This window comes from Cyrtonyx montezumae, unplaced genomic scaffold (genome assembly GCF_038088225.1).
Source record: "Cyrtonyx montezumae isolate F1298 unplaced genomic scaffold, pur_monq_1.0 scaffold_37, whole genome shotgun sequence".
In the NCBI taxonomy this organism is placed as follows: domain Eukaryota; kingdom Metazoa; phylum Chordata; class Aves; order Galliformes; family Odontophoridae; genus Cyrtonyx; species Cyrtonyx montezumae.
Genome location: NW_027072042.1, coordinates 596,338 through 612,767, shown reverse-complemented (window position 1 = coordinate 612,767; position 16,430 = coordinate 596,338). Strand labels below are relative to the sequence as shown.

At 46.9% G+C, this 16,430-nt stretch overlaps 1 protein-coding gene across 2 annotated transcripts in view; it reads right to left on the bottom strand.

Moving 5' to 3' along the window:
- The window catches only part of FAM168A (family with sequence similarity 168 member A), a 147,395-nt gene that overhangs the window by 59,525 nt on the left and 71,440 nt on the right, over positions 1–16,430 (bottom strand). The gene's annotated exons all lie outside the window — the stretch shown is intronic.

Genomic DNA, 16,430 nt, shown 5'->3' with positions numbered 1-16,430 from the left:
ATGTGCAGCAGAGCTGGAAGCTGCTCCCAACCCCATGCACCTCTCTTGGGGAAACAGAAGAGTCTTCTGTGCAAGGGCAGAAGCCCAGGGAGCTCTAGGGCCAATTTCACAACTGGTCAATGCAAGAGCTGGAAGGCACACAGGAGGACAACCTGCTAGATAAACAACACTGGCATCCACTTGGTCAGTGCCTGGCAGCACTTGATGCCAAGCTCGTGGCAAAAGCCTCCTGAATTTCTCTTCATACCACTCCCAATTGCCAAATCCCTTCGCTCAATGGTACCACACAACAACACTGAATGCGTTTTTCGTATGAATACACTTTCCCTTCCCATTTAAGCACAAAAAGCAGAAGCCACATACAACACCCACTCAGTTCACCCAGGCCAGGAACCACTCGTCTGCTACTCCTCACATCCCAGACTTGCCTGATGACATGAAGCTGGAAAGTGTTGCCTTCCATCATGCACCCTGCGTGTCCTGCATGCCATCCATCCCCCGAGCTGCCTTTTAAATCAGCACCCAGGGTTGTGTGAGCTGCCATCTTTCATCTCATTTCTCCCTTGTCTTCAGTTATCAAAAGCCTACAGTGACACACTTAGCAATTAAGACCAGCTTTTATCCACCCACATGCCCACTGACCATGTCCCTTATAGAACCACAGAATCACTAAGGTTAGAAAAGCCTTCCAAGATCCCCAAGTCCAAGCCCACCCCACCCCAGCATGCCCTCTAACCATGTCCCCCATGCCCCTCAGTGCCACATCTCCATGGTTCTGGAACCTCTCCAGGGACCGGTGACCTCACCACCTTATTTATCTCCTCAAGATGGACAAGGTGAAGAACAAGACTTCTAACAACCAGCATGGAAAGAAAGGTTGGGTTCGTAACGGAGAAAAAGCAAATCTAAGTGAAAAGGAAGATCCATGGATTTTCAACTCAAGAGATGTCAACCCAAGTCTAAAACAGTGCCAGGAATCCATCCAGACAAGGAAGCAGGCCACAGCTCAGCAGAATAAATCCTCATGTTATCAGAAGATAACGGAGCTGCACACAGAGGTGGTGGAGTCTCCTTATTTGCAGACATTCAGGACCTTCTGGACACCAAGCTGTGCACCCTGGGCTAGAGCTGCTTTGGCAGTGGGTTGGACTCCATGATCTCTGGAGGTCCCTTCCAACCCCCACAGCTCTGTGATGCTGTGATTTTGTGAAGATGACTCTAATAAATACCAGCGATATTTTCGAGGGACACAAACAACGTGATACGATCTGAAGTTATCGCTCTACATTCTTCGCTTGCTCCTTGATCTCCAAACATCAAAGATTTGTTTGTTCTAGGAGAGCGAAACACCGAAGGACAGATTCCAGGTTGGGATGACTCCCTTGGTATCCACGGAAAAAAATAAGCACGAATTGCCTGGAGCTGTTCTGCTGTTCTTATTTACCAACAGAATGAAGCTCATGCACATCACAGTGCCTCATTTCCAAGAAATACTGGAAAAAGAGTTCATGTGTCTCCAACTGTTCACCAAGCCACTACAGATGCTCTGTGTGGCTGCTGTATAAAGACACAGAGCAAATCTTCCTGCAACAAAGGGTTCTGCACAGCTTTCTGAACTCCAACTCTTATTGCATCCCAAGCAGCAGCACTGCAAAGTCCTTGTGGTGGAATCTGCATCAAGGAGAAAGGCAAGGCTCTGAGCACCTAATGGAGCTCTGGGTGTCCCCGTCCATTGCAGGGAGTGTGATCCGATGGCCTTCGATGTGATTCAATGATTCCCTTTCCCCTCCAAGGTAATATACATCAATTCACACCTCTTCCACGCCTGCCAAGCAAGAGATGAAGGACTTTGGCTGCACTGTGCCCAGAGGTTTCTCATTGCACTCCCTGGGGGCTGCTGGTCCCATGCTCTGCTCTACATCGCCTCTTACACCACTGATTTGCTGGTGGCAGAAATGCAACCAACCACCCAAAAGAAACCCAAGCAACAAGAACTGACTAATACAGACACCAGCAGTTATTAAGAACTGGCATCAATGATGTTAAGCACGTAAGCTGAGGGTGCCCCTTCCCTGGAGGTACCCAGGCCTGGCTGTGTGGGTCGGAACTGGATGACCTGTGAGGTCCCTTCCAACCCAATCCCACTCTGGGATTCTGTCTACTGGTAATCTGTTAGGTACATGGTTGTGAAGACAGTCACTGCAGTAATGGTCACACGTCACACCCCATGAACCCAACCACATCCCACTGGGGGGAAATCGACACGAAGCAATGAGAAGGATGGAGGGCCTGATGGATGGGAGCAACTAATGAAGCTAAATGTATGTAGTTGGGCCAAGTGAGGATTTATGGGCTACTGCTACATGACTACAAGCATTATGGGATGTATGCACAACGAGAGAAGAGGAAGCAGAGCCACCATCAACAAGCTGCTGGTAGCAGTATGTTGATCTTCAGTGCCTATCATGAAACCACATAAAAACTGTGACAGCGTTAGACAAAAATTCCAAGTCCTGCAGAAAGTCCTGGAGGAAAAAATGCGAGCTCACAGGATCCACACTGTTATGGTATAGATACGAAATAGATGATGGGAAGTTCCCATGGATGGGAATCTTCCTGGAATTTTAGCACCTAGAAAGAAAAACTGAGTGATTCCGCATGCCATCTCTCTGTGAACCCTCCCCAGAGCTCTGCAAAGGGGAACACCATCTCCATCCCATTGCTTCTGATTCTGGAGCAGACATGCTCACATCCACTGAAGAGGAATCATGAGAAATGTTTTGTCAATAAGAGATAAAAGCACAGAAAAAAGGAAGTTCACAGAGTTAATTTTTAATACTGCTCCACGATGCGCTCGTAATTTTCAGCTGATCGAGCAAATGTCACTCCAGCAAAACTGTAGAAAGGAGAAAAAACTGAATTCCTATGCACCAGGCAGCTTCTTCCAATGCCAAAATGCAAGCACAATTCTACACGTTTGCCCCATTCCCTCTGAGATTTTCTCTTTTTTTTTTTCTTTTCTCAAAATCAACTGTACAACAACTCAAACCCAATGGTCACTGGAAGTGTTTTGCTTTCTGCGGGTTTTCTTTCCCTTTTTCTGGTTGGGTGCTGGTACAGGCTGCCCAGGAAGGTGGGATGACCATCGCTGGAGGTGTTCCAGAACCATCTATATGTTGTACTGGGTGATGTGGCAGAGTGAGGTCTGGAGCACAGGCCCTATGAGGAATGGCAGAGGGAGCTGGGGCTGTTCAGTGTGGAGAAGAGAAGGCTCAGGGGAGACCTTATTACACTCTATAACTCCTGAAGGGAAGTTGTAGTGAACTGAGGGTCGGCCTCTTCACTCTTGTAATTAGTGACAGGATGAGAGGGCATGGCTTCAAGCTGTGCCAGGGGAAATTCAGACTGGATGTTAGAAAGTACTTGCTCTCTGAAAGAGTGCTCAGGTGCTGGGATGGGCTGCACAGGGAGGTGGTGGAGTCACCAACCCTGGAGGTATTCAAGGAATGTTGAGACCTCGTGTTGAGGGACATGGTTTAGAGAGAACTACTGGTGGTAGGTGGACAGTTGGACTGGATGATCTCGGAGGTCTTTTCCAACCTTGGTGATTCTGCCATTCTACAGCTCTTTCCCACTTGGCATTTTTGTTTCAGTGCCCTCTGCAGAATGTGAACCTTCCAGATGCAACACAACAACCACAGCCACGTGCGAAGGAGAATACGAGTGCTCAGGCTCTGGTAAATGCTAAAAGGTGACAAAAGGAAGGGAGCACCATACACCAAAGGTGCAGGGAAGTGTTCCACATCACCCATCCCTGCAGCAAGAAGCTGCTCACTGCAGCATTCCTGACTTACAGGCTCCTGCAAGGGAGTAAGCACTCCCAGCACAAACCACTGAGCCCTTCAAGGCAAAGTTGGTCTCCATGGGAAGAGAGGACAAGCTAAAAATAACTGTCAGATGACATCTTAACAACTTTGCAGGAGATATTGTCATGGCAATGAAAAGAGTTGTGACCTGTTGTCATGATAACCGAAGTTTGAATTTAATGGGAAAGCGTTCAGCTTCCACTTCATATTTACTCGTTGTAGGACTAACATCCAGGGTGGGAGAATTACACACTGCTGCCCTGAGGGAACCTCTAGCAGAGAAATTAATGGGACCAAGCTCATTATGGCCATGCTATCACTGACTCTTCCCTCTTTCACTATTGTTCATTATTCAATTTCACAGGTTTCAGCCCATTTTGAAACTTTATAGAGCTTTTGCCTCATTTGGAGATGTTGTCAAACATTACTCTGGGCCTAGAGCAGTAAGACATCCAGACAGAGAAGAAAAGGAGTGGTAATTCAACTGACTGTTATGTCTTATGGTGGGATGGAGAGAAGAAAGATCCCAATCACCATCAAAATGGCACGAGTGGTCCACCCCAAACCCACCTGTCTTTGCCAATCAAGAAGACAGGAAAAGGTTTCAAGAATGGGGGAGATGTGGCACTGAGGGACACTGTCAGTGGGTACGTTGGGATGGGCTGAGGTGAACTTGGGGATCTTGGAGGTCTTTTCCAACCTTAATGACTCTATGACTTGCCAGCTACATCCCTCATTCTCCATCCAGCATACACGTGGCTGACTCTAAATGCATTCGTTTCAGTGTTGCAAGTGTGTGAGGAGGACAGAATGAGCAAAAGAGAGATGAGGTGTTGGGTTTTTTAATGTCACCTTCCCCTTCAACACGTCTCACCTGCACTTTGCTGGCCATGACTCAGCAAGCTGCCTAACATGGACAAATCCCACCTGTGGGATTTGGTGTGGGATCATATCCACAGATCCTCTTCCAGCCCGCTCCCAAGCAATGAGCAGTACTGACATTCAAGTGTTTGCCTGAGTACAGAGTCAGGAAAGGATTTAATGGGCTAACCCTTGGTGTTGGGTGCTGGAGGAGAAGACAAACTTCAAACAAATCCAGCAAAGGTCGAACACCAAACTGAGCTTCCTGCATCAGAAGTGCTGTCATCCTTCAACTCTCCAAAGCCAACAGAAAACGATGGAGAAATGCAGAGTATGGTCTTCACAGCCAAACGTCACAGCCAAAATCCAACTTGGCACCAGTTGGCTGTAAGATACTGAGTGTCCCCGACTTGTGATGCCCACAGGTGTGCACCATCCAGCAGTCCTCAATCCTGAGCTGCATCAATGGGCCCAGAGCAAACCATGCCCTAATTGCACATGCAACCATTACCATGTCTTCACTTAGGAAAAATCACTCCATTCACTCCAAAATCACTATGAGCATTAAAGATAACACTATTTCGTTCACTGCTTTGCAAGGAAAGAAAAGTCATACCAGCAACACAACATGGCTCTTGGCCCACACCTTCCTCATGCACCAGAAAATGTCTTCACCTCAATAATTACTCATTTGAAATAAGAAGAACCTGGAGGTAAGTGGATGTTCAGATGCATACACACCCCTCTCTTTCTGAACGAAACAACTCATTGTTAGGCTGCTAAAATTAGTTCATTCCCATCGGGTGTCATTCATGGCTATTATGTGCTTTGCACCTCCTGGGAATGCCACCACAATCGACAGCTCCTCCTCCCTTGAGACAGACACTCATCTCTGCAAGGCATTAGGCTTCCAGTTACAAGAGATGCTGACTTCATTCCTGAGTGTAAACAGATGGCAATAAATCAAGTGGAAGATGAAACCGCCCTCATTTACTCACTAAAAGGACTTAATTTACTGAGCTACAAAGGTCTTCACCTGTCATTACTCCAGGGTTTCCCTCTTGCCCTTCCCTCCATAACCTTCACATCCAGTAGCAGTTGCCCACATCTCAATCTTGTAAGAGCTCATCCTATCATCTTGGCTTTGCTTTTGTTTGAGGCACTTCTCTCTACCCTCAAGCCAACATAGTGACTTGTAGGATCAACACCAGTGAGCTTATTGGCAAGCAGTAGGACTGGTTCCTTCATGCCTTCCCTTTAAATCACGGCCACCCTACACTTACTCCCTTCCCTTCTGTCCTATGAAGGAGGCAAAATTTACTCATAAAATTAAGTCTGCTCTCCAAAAGCACAAGAAAGAGGAATACAATGCAGAGATGACAAGCATCACCATCATGCTTTGACTTGTGGGGACACTGCAAGCAATGGAACAAACTTCTCAGCTAACAAAGATTTGTTGGGTACTCTAACCTTGGTGGAGAAAGCCATGATTTCTGAAGACTCTGAACACCTACAGCAGGCAAAAACCTATCCCAATAGTTCTTCAAACACTTCCTGGGATGGTGACTTCATCACCTCCCTGGGCAGCCTGTTTCAACGCCCCAGCACTTCTTATGAGTACGAATTTCTCCTAATTTCCAACCTGTCCCTCCCTTGATGCAACTTGAGGCCATCACCTCTCATCCTATCACTGTTACCCAGAAGCAGAGGCCAACCTCACCACAACCTCCTTCCGGGAGCTGTAGGGCCATGAGGTCCCCTTTGAGGGGGATGTGGTGTGGGGAGGCAGGAGGAAGGGATGAGGCCATCACACTGAGGAGTCTTTCAGGCCCCCATCTATTTGAACAGTGCCAAGCAAGCTCACTGATGCAATATTTTCTTCCTCTGCTCTGAGCCAGGGCTCTGGGATCTCATAAATCATCTCTGGCTGCGGACACATTAAAATTCTAACCCAGTACTGCGTCAGATGAAACGAGGCCGAATGCCAGCAAGAGCACAGAGGGGGAAAGGCAGGCGCACGCACTTGGAAATAAGTGTAGGAATGTGTTTGCATATAAGCAACCCCTGGTTTTGGTTTCAGATGGGGCTGACGAATGCAAAGAGCACAGCAGGACGGCTGAACCAGGCAGAGCTCGAACGTGAGAGCTGATCCACACGGGATGAAAAACGCAGAGGTTTGGTGCAAAGCACAGCAGGAAATCTGAGCCGGGTAATTGGCAGATCTGGTGCAAACCAGGGAATGATTCTTGAAGGTTTTAAAGGTTTTTAAGGCCCGAGTGCAGATCAAGGTTCTGTACATGAAGATGGACATCTACGCCGTGTCGCACGGTGTAAAAAAAAATCACTGTGCACCCGGAGAAAAGTTCAATATTTAATCTGCAAACATGCTTGCAGAAGGCAAGCCACTGCATTTTCATTTCTGACTTTCAGCCTACAAAAATACAGGCTTCTGAAGTGCTTCTATGCTGCTCCCAACACAAAAATAACAAAACCAGAGGTGAGGAGCAAATGGTATGTGTTTTGGGGCAAATCAGAAGCAAGTACATGAGCTGTGTAACACTCAGAGAGAAAAGCAAATGGGGATATGGACTGCAACTGCAAACTCCCTGGGGTGGTGGGCACAGCCCCGAGCTCAGGGAGCACTGGGACACAGCTCTGATATAGGGCTGGGCTTGGCCAGAGTGACCCCTGTGGTCCCTTCCAGCTCGAGGTTCTATGATGGGGAGGGAATTCCCTGAGATAACTTCTTTTTAGAGGAGCTTCCCAGCAGGAACTATATCCACACTGATATATATCCACTTCTCACCTACACTGATATATATCCACTTCTCACCTGATCCTATCAACTGCGTCCCCATGTGGAGTCCTCAGTGCAGGAGAGACACGGAGTTCTGGGTCTTTCAGAGGTCCTTTCCTACTCTAAGCATTCTATGACTCCATGAAATCAGATTCCCAGAGGTAATTTAAGGGGAGGGGGAAGTAGTTAATGAGTTTTTGAAACCAACAAGGCCAACGTAAGATACAATGCATGGCAAATCAAGCACGAGTGCAACGTCATCTACAGAGATGGAGCCATGAAGTGTCACAGAAATGACACTGGGATGGTCCATAGGACAGCACCTAAGGCTAGGAGTCATCCTCTGCTCTCAGATAACAGCAATGAGAGGAAACGGGGCCAAGTTGTGCCAGAGGAGGGTCAGGTTGGATACAGGGAAAACCTCCTCTCTAAAGAGCAATCAGGCACCGGCACAAGGAGCAGAGGGGTCACCATCCCTGGGGTGTTCAGACCCTTGGGGATGTGGCACTGAGGGACGTGGTCAGTGGACATGGTGGGGTGGTTGGGGGTCTTGGAGGACTCTTCCAACCTTAATGATTCTGTGATTCTACAGAGGCCCTGTGTCACAGAGCAGTGAAGGTGCTGGTACTTCTCCTGGGGAAGAGCCTCATGCCACCAGCTTTGGTTTGGCATTTTGGTTCCTTGAAAGGCACAGAAAATTTCCAGGAACAGAGCTCAACAGTCATCGTCAAGAGAGCAGACAGACTGAGGTGGAAAAAAATAAAAGGATGCAACAGTCATAAAGGAAGAGGGAGCCAACAGTCTATATGGAAGTACAGGAAACACGTAGGAAGAGACATTTTAAATGGTCCAAAACAACAGAGCCACGAGCGAAACAAAGAGGCAGAAAAACACAACTGCTTAGAAGCAAACTACGGATGACAGAAGCCAACAACAAATAGATTTTCTGTGATACACAAAGAGTCGCATGTGAAAAAGCTGCATTCACCAATTACAATACTCCAGATGCATTTTAAAGGCCCAAACAACTGCACACAGTTCAGCTATGCACCACTTAAGATGGAGCTTTTGCAGAACTCTCATGCTTAAAAATAAAGCTTTTTCTCTTCCTCGAGTGACTGAAGAATTTACGACCGTACGCCAACGGTCTACAGCAGCAACCAACACAAAAATCTCTCTGTTCACCTTACAGTGGCTTTTTTCTTCTCCCCCTTCTTCTGCTTCAGCCACAGCCATTTAATCTTTTCATTTCTTTTTTTTTACTGTGAGGAAAAAAAAAAAACAACAAAAAAACAAACCCAAATCGATATTGTGGCTGAGCAGTGCGGCACAGCACAAAGCTGTTCTCCACCCTATGTGAGCACATAGGATTAGAAGGCACACAATGGGCTCATTCAGGAAAAGCAGAACCTGAGTTTTGTTTGCTTTTAGGATCTGGGACTATTCTGTTTTGTTCTTTCTTTCTTTCTTTTTTTTTTGCTTTTACAACAGAGGAAACTCAAAAGCACATAAATGCTTACATGGAGTCCCAGTATAAGGCAAGGGGAGAAGGCTGTTCCAGCAAGTTGCTGGGGCCCCCAGTACAAGAAGGACATGGAGCTGTGGGAGGAGGGTCACGAAGGTGATCAGGGGGATGGAGCATCAGGATGAGAGAGCTTGGCCTCTTCAGCCTGGAGAAGAGAAGGCTGCAGGAGGACCTTATAGCAACCTTCCAGGACCTGGATAGGGCCCTACAGGAAAGCTGGTGAGGGACTTTTTATATGGGTACATTGCAAAAGGACAAGGGGAAAAGGTTTTAAACTGGAAGAGGGCAGATTCAGACTAGAGACTGGGAAGAAACTCTTCACTGTGAGGGTGGTGAGACACTGGCACAGGTTGCCCAGTGAGGCTGTGGGTCCCCCCTCCCTGGAAGCACTCGAGGCCAGGCTGGATGGGGCTGTGAGCAAGCTGGGCTCCAGGGAGGTGTCCCTGCCTACAGCACGGGGTTGGGACCGGGTCATCTTCAAGGTCCCTTCCAACCCAAACCTTTCTGTCACTCTATGAAGTTTCTGGGGAGCTCCTGGAGGGCTGATGTTAGCTGGAGCACTGCACTTTCCAATTCAATATTTTATAAAAGGGGCTCAAGTACGCTCTTGGTGATGAGACAGCTCAACTCTCCATTTCCAGCATTGAAAGGAAAGGAAGGAGCTTTTTGTCCTGGCATACCCAGTGGTGTGGGATGCTACACTCAAATGGTGGGTACCAGCTCCATCACATTGCCCACCTGCAGCAGGACCACAGTCAGCATACCCAAACACAGCACACAGCCATCAAGTATGCTCATAAATGACCAAAATCCAACCAGCAGCCCCCTGCTCCTCGCTCCCCAGATGGGAAAACTTTTACCTCACCGTGGCATTTGGCTCTTATGACTTCAAGAACTCCACACATTACTGCCATGAATTAGCCACCAGTGAGCAGGGAAGCAGAGCTGAAACTCAATCAGCTTCCAGAGCTGAGAGCCCACTCGAGTCAGAGCTCATTCCTCTCCCAGTCAAGTATCATTTCCCCGCCTGCTCTACGCACATTGATTAATAAACATGAAGAAACTCCAGAGGAAAAATATTCACTGTACCCACTTCATCCATTTTTAATCACCCTGAAATCAATCCAACACCCTTCAAAATTCCCGTGGTGGATCACCTAGTTCAATCCAGAGGTGGCAGTTCCCAACAAATGGAAGAGGAAGGTGCACATGTAGATCACACAAGCACTGAAGCTGCTTTGACTTCCTCAGTGCTCTCCAGAAACCTGTCAACTTATGCCACAAGGGAAGAAAACACCAAGCTTACCCTCTTCAAATTCAGTAGTTCTGCCAGAAGTTGGTTTTCCTGGCCAAAGAACCAAGGTGTTGTCAAAGGCATCATTGTAGGGAATAATACGGGAACATTTAAATTTTAAGTTAATAAGAAAAGCTGAAATGAAGCCTAGAATTATCTTCACCCCACAAAGAGCAAAGAAGGATTAAAGGCCGACTGTAGAAATCAACTCAGAACATCCTTCCATCTTGGACAAACTGTGAGGCTGCTGGCTTTCAATATTCCAATAAATCAAACGGAGAGCAATGCTGAGAGTGTAAATCGGGTCAGCTCTGCTCCGTGTAGCCAATGTCCAACAAAAGTGACACCAATCAGGATAAAAATACCATCAAGAGCCTGGAATGGGGCAGGTTTTAAGGAAAGTAACTCTCAATGGGATGGAGTGCTCAGATTCCCATCCTCAACTCAACTCAACTCAACGCAACTCAACGCAACTCAACTCAACTCAACGCAACTCAACTCAACTCAACTCAACTCAACTCAACTCAACTCAACTCAACTCAACTCTCATCAGTGGAAAAGGATTTCTGTCCACGTGGTTTTGGCTTTGGGCTTGTGTCAGTTCCCAATTACATGAGCATCACAGCTCAGACAGCACAGTGGGGATCCTTCTAAAAGACTCCACGAGTTCAGACAAATAAAGAAAACATCAGACTGATGCTCGTCCACCAACACAGCACAGAGACTCCCAGAGCTGTGTGCCTACCAGCCACACATGTTCGTTATCATGAAATCTTATCAAGATAACCACAGGTATGCACTATGCTGTAAATCTGAATCATCTTACTGTATTTCTTCAGCACACTCAGATGTCCTACAGAGGGATTGCTAGTGGGGGAGGTAGGAAATCAATTACACGGGGAAGCAGATGAAGTCTGACCTTGCAGACAGCGTTAAAAAGGTGACAGTGACACCAGGAGATGTGAATACAAATGACAGAGGGCACAGGACACGTCCTCAGGTCACCAGAAATAAGACATAAGCTGACATTTAAACACACTTCCATGCCTTAAACTGAAGGAGCAGCAATCGGTGTTTCAGGAGAAACATTCATGTAACACAGCGGATTCTGCAGCAAGATCACAGATGAACTGTGAGTGTGATTCTCAGTGAATCATGTGCAGAGTAAAACATGCTGAGCAGCTGCCCTGGCATCTCAGCTTCGCTCTCAGGTCAGCTCTCAGCTGAGTGCTGCTGAGGAGAGTATGGATGCAAAATGGTAAGAAAACAAAGCATTTTCTCAAAGCAATAGGGGCTACCCTCTTTCATCTCTCATTTTCACTCTACCCAACACAATGCTCATGCCCCATCCCTTGCAGAAAAAATCTGTGTGAAATAGCTGCACCTATCATCCAGTGCAACTGCAGAACCACTGGAGCTGCCTGTGGCTAACGAGTTACCAGCAGGACAAATTAATTCAATTCTATGATGTCACAAATCAGAACTCTGAGATGGACATCCATTTTTACCCATCAAAACTGGAGGATGAGGCCATTTGAACACTGCCACCCTGCCAAACCTTCCCAATGCACTGGACTCGAGGATCCTTACAGTTCCCTTCCAACTCTGGATATCCTATGATTCTAGGTGCTCACATTCGTGCTCCCTGACCTCCCCATATGGTTTGTTGGCTCCTGAAAGAAACAGAAGATGTGTCTGCCTTCCCCCACCCTGAGTCAGGTGGGACCCTCTGTCCTGAGGTTCCCACTTTCTGCCATTGCCACACATCCCCAACTCTTTCCAGAGTGAGTGGGAAGAGCTGGGAAGAGCAATGTCCAACGTTGCTGCCCCAGTGGCTGAACATCGCTGATCTGGTGGACTTGAGGACACTGCAGTGACCAGCACAGCCTGCAGGGACTGTCTGAGAGCCACAAACTTCAGAAGACACAGCCAGCAGCATGTAAAGTACCCACGTTTTGCAGGGGGAGGGGTTGAGTCTACAGAAATCCTGTGCTCCATGTGCACTCACCTCTGAACAAAGGTTTGCCATTCCCTTCCCACTCAAGAAGGAAACACGTATATTTGTCCAGATATAACCTCTTTAAAATGAAGGTTGCAGTTTTGGAAGATCTACAGTAAAGAATTCTGACCTAAATCCCAGGGATGGGACTCATGACCAAACACAGCTCTGAGCTGCACCATCAGAATCCAACAGCAATGCACCTTTCCACGCCAGAGAGCAAGAAAAGCTTCTAAACATAACACACATCTCACAAAAACAACCCTAGGGGAGATACTCTTTACCATGGAAGCAGCACAGGGGATCACACCCCTCCACAGCATCTCAAACTGGGCAGAAAAATGCAGAGCCTGGGTGATGAGGAGGGACCGTGGGCCAAGGTGTGCAAGCAGCATATCCTAATGCAGCAGCACAGCAAGGAGCTTGGGACTGCATCGTGGATTTTTGTTTGAGAGCAGACAGAGGGCTGGATGACAGCTCTATGGAAGAGTCCAGCCAGTAACTTGTAGACAAACGAGGAGCAGGACAGAGTGCACCAACAATGTTTAGAGATTTTCTGAATGCTGAGGATGAGAAACTAGAAAAAAACTATGTTGTCCTGTTCATTTTAACATTTCAAATAACAGTTCAAATGATTTCCAAAATTCCTGTTATTTTTCCATTTCCTTCAGTCATCATGGAAGAAAAAAGCAAAAAGAATGTCCAATGGCACACGGAGCCTGAAGAGGGCTGTTTGTCCAAGAAAAAATATCACTGATATCCATCAGCAGGATGTCCACAATGCACAGTGCTGGAGAAAAAGCTCTGGCAGCTCCTGGCAGCAGGAGACCATCACGCATTGCAGCCACGCAACACAAACCCTCAGAGATTTACTTCATATCCCTGAGCTTGTGGACTTTATTACCAGCTTTTATTTAGCAACAGCTGCAAAGAACACAGGGCAGTCTACCGAAGGTTCATGAAGCAGAGCATCTTATCAGCATATTAATCAGGTTCTGATAGGCAAAATGATCGTGGTGCAAGCTACAATGCTTTTATGGATTCACGCCTGAAGCTACAGAAAGGACTGATTCTTCATCCCTGATTCCCCTCCAGCGAGCTTGTCCATTTGCTACAGGACTAGTGAGCACAACCTGTCCAAAAATTGACTCAAGGTTGGTGAGCACTGAAGGCAAACGACCTGTCCACAAGCTGACCCAAGGTTGGTGAGCACTGAAGACACACAACCTGCCCATAAGTTGACCCAAGACTGGCTGAAAAAGTCAACCCAACTACAGAAAGAGCAGAGTTATCTATCACTGGGGCACACGGTCTTGCTGAAGTTGGATGAGGCTGCTGGGTTGATGAGTACCTTAAGGGCTTGCCCATAATCCTTTAGCAAAATACCACAGTTAACCAGTTAAACACAGACTGATGTGGTTGGAAAGACTAAACATCCAAGGAGAATCAGGCATTTCAACAGCTTACACTTGGGACAGGAAAATGCATTCTACAAATAATAAGATAGCAAATGAGAGTCCTTAAATGTATATTTTTTTAAATTAAGATCAATTCAAGCAACAGTTTACAGTAAGATCCAAATTAAATAGATGCTGTTTTAGTACTCAAACACCGTTTGACACAGATGTTCTAAAGCAAGTTGAATTTTCAGATGGACAGAGGTTACCAGCAGTTGGAGCTGGACCTGCTGGAGCACACAGCCAATAATTTTCTGCCCATTTCTCCTACTGATTTAACACTTCTGACCACTACACTGAACACTTCTGCTTTCAAACATTGGGTTATGCATTTTTTACCTTCAGTGTCATTTCCAGTAAAAATCCTTCACCATTTCAAAACAATCTGAGAAAGAAACACCTGCCAACTCCTGAACTTCACACTTCTCCTGTGAAAAGTCCATTTTCTTTGTCAATATGCATTCAAATATCCTCCAGAATAGGCTGTGGTGACATAATAAATTGATCAATAGCTGAACAATGCAAGCTAAATCATTGCAAATGAAGTCCATGGGTAAAAATCAGCCTAAGATAGACAGAATCTGGTATTTCTAAAGCCAGAGACATGTCAGCTTTCTGCTAACTGTTGTATCTGACCTCAAGCATTGCCTGTCTTCAATATGTAAAGAAAAGAACATTATTTTTCCCCTTTTTTGCAGTGTAACTTTAGTTTTCCACCAAATATTCAACAAATTCATATTTAAGAGACATTTTGGAACACTACCTGCCTAGCAAAGAAATGGTTTCTCATTTAAACTAAGAAAATGGGAAACCCAAGCACTAACGTGACCCAGTTACTGCGCCGTCGTCCTGTATCCATGCAGCCACATGCATCTTCCATTTTTTGAGTTCCCACTGACATACTCAAAGACCTTACAGCATTTCCTCAAGTCCAATCTCTTCCAAACTTTTGGCCTCAGGTCACACTGCACATCTACTGCTTACTTCTCCCCATTGGCCAGGAACTCTGGAAGGTGAAAGGCTGCAGGAGCCACACAAGGCAAGCAATGGCTTTAAACATCTGAATGTACAACATAATCTCTGAGGAGATCAACCAGCAGGTTATTTTAGAAGATTACTTCCTATTAATGAAACCATTTGACTTTTTTAAAATGCAGTCATGCAGAACTGGTTTGTTTAAAAAGGAAATTGCCCTCTAAATTTCTCCTTTCTGAAGAAAAAAATGGAGGTACAAGGTAAAAACTGAGTATCTGCAGCTTGGTATTTGACTTGGACAGGATGGAGAGCTGGGCAGAAAGGAATTGGATAAGGGTTAACAGAGCAAGTGTAGAGTCTTGCACCTAGGGAGGGATAACTGCATGCAGCAGTGCAGGTTGGGGATGAGCTGCTGGAGAGGAGGAATGAGGAGAGGGAGCTGGGTGTCCTGGTGGATGACAGGTTGGCCGTGAGCACTGTGCCCTGGTGGCCAAGAAGGACAATGGGATCCTGGGCTGCATTCAGAAGAGCGTGGCCAGCAGGTCGAGGGAGGGGATCCTCCCCCTCTGCTCTGCCCTGGTGAGGCCTCACCTGGAGCACTGTGTCCACTTCTGGGCTCCTCAATACAAAGCACACAGGGATCTGCTGCAAAGAGTGCAGTGAGGGCACAGAGCTGACACAGGGCCTGAACACCTCCCTTATGAGGAAAGGCTGAGAGAGCTGGGGCTGTTCAGCCTTGAGAAAAGGAGACTCAGAGGGGATCTGATCCACGGCTGTCAATATCTGAGCAGCGGGAGGCAAAGGGACGAGGCCGGACTCTGCTCACAGTGTGTGCTGATAGGACGAGGGGAAATGGCCACACTGCCTACCTGTGCACCCTGGGCTGGAGCTGCTTTGGCAGGGGGTTGGAGTCCATGATCTCTGGAGGTCCCTTCCCACCCCTACAGTTCTGTGATGCTGTGATTCAGTAAAATTGTCCTACAAAGTGCCAGGAAGGCAGCTTCTAAATCATCCACTGTTTGAAAGCAGACACAGAAACGATGCACTCATTGTGTGTTATCGAGGAGATTCAAACGCATGCAAAGAAAGTAAAGCAGGAGAGAAGCAGACTCATGTCAAAACCATCCTCACAGCACAGAGCACGAAATCACTGCTCTCTCCAGCACACTTGGGAACTCCTTCTCCCACCCGAGCTCTGCTGGAGTCTGCAGTCCTCTCTCTCTGTGATATTTCTCATTATTCACAAAGTTTTTCCTCTCACGCTTTGACTGTGAGACCAAAGCTTCCCTGAGTGGAGTACCTCCAACTAAGCAGCGTGCATAAATCTGATTGGGGAAAAAAGAAATGGTGGGTCAAAATGGGGCAAAACCTCCCCGAGGAACTCTCCGTGCCGGAGTTATGAACCAGGACTCCTCCAGCAATGCACCCGGACTGATCTGCTGCCAGAAAGAGAGCACAGAACGTTGGACAAGGCAGCTCGGAGCATTTGATGCTCACTTCCATGTGCTGTCCACCACTTCTCGTCACAAAGCAGCCTCCCGTGTTAGGCTGAAAGTCAGCTCACACAGCCAGTAATGGGAACACAAAGCATGAACCCAACGTGGCACTTGGTAGCTAATTAACGGCTAATTGCACTCAACAAAATGTTGTTGCATG